Raw genomic sequence first — 3,964 nt, 5'->3', positions numbered from 1 at the left:
GGTTGCTTTTATTCAGAAGAACTATGTCCGTCAGCCTTCACCGGTTTACTAGAACTTCATGGAGCTCCTTTCCGGCCGCGTTCGCAGTTCCATATCCCGGAACGGGGAGTGACAGGTCACGGTTCTTTACACTCGCAGAGGTGTGTTGCTTTACCCATAAGAGATCTTATCCTTGGTGCCAACCGAGCTTAAGTTCTCGTCCACACTTCCTTTGGTGTGAGGCCCGATATAAGGTCTAGCCAATCATGTTCCTCCGCTACCTCGAACACCCACCCTTTGTTGCATGCCCCGACCCTGGGTCCACGCCGGTCCCATTATTCCTGTAGATTTCAAGGTGGACCCCGACCACGACGACAGTGCTGGGATCTACCATACACTCCTACACCGGTAGCTGCAACCCATCATAGACCGCAATACCGTGGGGACTTAAGGCTTCCCCAGCCTACCGCTTGTTCTTCGAGCGACAAGTGTCTACGGACTATGCCGTGGGGACTTAAGGCTTCCCCAGCCTACCGCTTGCCACGGACAGATACAAGTGTCTACGGTAAAGCGCATCTGTTGATGAACGAGAGGTGGAAACACTTTTGACTACTCCGTCCCACTCCGGATCTTATGGTTAACACGGGTATTACGGCACAAGAATCACTGGCGACATTTGTTGTTTAATCCTAGATGGATATAATCCCTTGCAATGGAACCTCCACCATATCAACACAATCCATGGTTCCATTGCCCACCACATAGTCATATTCATAGTTATGAAAGTAGTGGTTTTGGTTTTTATGCAATAGTGATAACCATAGTACTTTGCAAGTAATTTGATAGAAATACTCAAATGACATGAGCAAGTGATGAACTTGCCTTTCTTGACTGCAAGATTATGCAGACAAGGTCTTCGATACGCAATAACTCCAAATTCTGAAATAGCATCATCATCCGGTAAGGACGATGTTTAAAAGATTGGCAAGGATGCAATAATGCATAAGAATGAGATGCAATCGCTCTAAGCGTGACCTAACCCGATGATTTAGGATTAGTGAGTTGTAATGATTAGTTCAGGGTGTGTTGCACTTTTAGAGTGATTCACAAACAAGGTTCTTATTAGGATTGAATACTTGGTATCATAAACATGTGCTGGAATATATCATAATAATAGCATTAATAGCACACAACAATAAGATTTGGTGTAATCCTAATATGAAATGAGTAGTGGTTGGTTTTAGAACTATATGTCATGGTTAATGATTGATTATTATATACTTAGTAAGAATAACTTTTGAAGAACATGTTATTTAATAAAGAACAAGTATAATAATTAGGTTTGTGGGGTTCTCTGGTTTTCTATGGTTCTAATTGGTTTCTGGAGTAAGAAGTAGATGGATCACAACCAAGTTGGATTCATCAATAATTAGGGCTTGTAAGGTTTTAGTGAAGCATAAGCATCTTAAGCAATTATTGGTTGCTATCATGGGGATATATCTTAGTGGTAATAGATAGCTAGGATTTATAGGTCCTGTTAGGCAGGGTTGATGATGACTCTCTGTTTACTTTAAAAGAATAACTTTTGAAGAACATACTTCTTAAGTATTAAGAAGTATTGCAATTAGGATTGAGGTTGTCTAGGGTTTGCTATTGGATTCACTAAGTAAGGAATGGTGGTTTCCTAAGTAGGATGTTCAATAATTATCTCACACTAATAGGGTTTAGTGTGTATGGAATAGGATGCACAAAGTGGCCATGTTTGCATTTAGGGTTCATCACAATGGTGTGATGCTAAGTATGGATATTGGTTTTTATAATAGGAGCTAGGGTTTAGACTTGGTTGATTCTACTTGATCAACTAGGTTGGATAGGTATGCATACATGGAATACAAAATTATTGATAATAGGGCTCCTACATTTTATGTGGCATGTCAAGTATTTAATTGCTAATTATAGTTCTATGAATCAAAAGGAAATGCATGATCTCATGTTATATCTAGGGTTTAGGTTTTAGAAACAATTTATGGTTCCTATTGATTAATGGAGCTAGTGTTCTTAATGGCATTAGGGTTTTAGAATTCTCATGAAATTATGAACTACTATGTTATGTATAATGGAACTAGGTTTTCCAAATCTACCATATAGTTCTTAAGATAATAACTTCACTATAAAGTTGAAGTGATTGATAACTTTGAAATAATAATAATGGATTTAACATTATGTTATTGTTAAAAGACTTAAAATATGATAAATACTATTAGGGTTTAGGGTTTTTAAATAATGGTGGAAGTAATGATCAATTAGGATTTTCAAATGATTAAACATAACCATAAAGAAACATTTGTTGTATTATATGGAATTTAACACAAAATAACATTTACTATTTTCTTGGTGTGACAATAGGAACAAGGAAAGTATAGGTTTATTAATTAGGTTTTTATAGTTAAGATTTTAAAATTGATTTCCTAGAATTAGTGAGAAGTTCATTTTATTTTTCTTTGACCTTGGTGGTACTTGTTTTCTGTTTTCACTTGTGTTTTTATAAATCCTTATTTTTTTATGAACAGTTTACCTAGCTTTTGAGTTTCTCATGACTTGATTTATTTAGGAGATAAATAAATAAGTTAAATTAATAATGGTTAAATGATTAAATGGACTGGCCCAACTGGTTTGGCCCAAACCTGGCCTGGTCCAAACAGACTCGACCTGGTCGAGCCAGGCAATACACCGGCCCGACCCCTCTCTCTCGCTACTCCTCTCACACGCACGCACACGGTCACCGCCCACGCTCATCCTCCCTCTCGATTCCCCTCTCTGCTCCGGTGATGCCACCGGCGTTACTGCTGCTCTGGCCGTCGCCGACCAAGTCTGGTGCCGCCTAAGGTCGCTGCTGCTCCGCCCTTCTCTCTTGTGTCCTCGTACCCCCGCAACACTGCCCCTAGTTCTACCCCTGGAAACCCTAACCCACCTCCAGGAGGTACACCGGCCATCGCCGGCCGATTTCGGCGTCGCCGTCCGGCGGCGTGGCTTCGCCCCGGACCTCCCTGGCATCTACCGCTGCCTCGGCGTCGCCCCCTTTTCCACACGCGTGCCTCACGGCAAGCCTAGCCCACGGATGGCTCGGTCGCCGGCGTGTTTCCGACGCCGCCGCGGTCATACTGCTGTCATGACGGTGAATTGGTGGTGTGGTGTTGCGGTGCTGTTGTACTGGTGGAGCGGTGTGGTGTTGGTGGTGATTGCTGCATCCTCGACGCCGGCCGGACGGCGTCTACGACTGCAACCCCGGCGTCCGTGTACTGGTGGTGATGCACTGGTGGGGAATGGTGTTGTGCTGGTGATGATTATTTCATCCCCGACGCCATCTGGACGGTGCCGCGGACGCAACCCCGGCGTCGGCCTCTTCCTCTATTCGCCTACACCACTGTGAGCTATTTCCCCTCTCTGTATTCTTTATGGTTATGAATTTGTTGACCAAGAACTGGAGTGTGTTTGGCCTGATTATTGCATATGCTTGGGAGTGCTATTCATGGGCTATATGATTTGTAAATTTATCAGTCAAGTACTGATTCTAATGAGTGATACTATATACTTAAGATGGGACCTATAACTATTAGCTGCTGCATCAAAGTGGTTAGCTAACATGTGCTTGGTAATGCTCCAGTTTGGATGAATTGATTATCCAGGTGTTCTGAGAAAGGCTGCTAGTCTGCTGTTACCATTTCTACCTCAATTTGGATGGATAACCATCCCTGGCTTGAGTTAACTCGTTGGAATGCTATATTTGATAAAACTGAACATGAATACTACTCGTCGGCTAAGGCAATTCAGTGATACTCTTGTTTAATTCTTAGTGGCTTTAATTATGTAAGGAGCAACTCTTGTTTCTTACAGGTGTATGGTTTACTTGTGAGCTTATACTCCCGTTTATAGTGCTCTTGCTGCTTGTTGAGGCTGGATTACTAGGTCATGTGCATGCATGATC

The sequence above is a fragment of the Lolium rigidum genome, chromosome 3 (genome assembly GCF_022539505.1).
Source record: "Lolium rigidum isolate FL_2022 chromosome 3, APGP_CSIRO_Lrig_0.1, whole genome shotgun sequence".
Classification (NCBI taxonomy): domain Eukaryota; kingdom Viridiplantae; phylum Streptophyta; class Magnoliopsida; order Poales; family Poaceae; genus Lolium; species Lolium rigidum.
The sequence above is the reverse complement of the archived record's forward strand: the minus strand, read 5'-3'. Positions refer to the sequence as shown.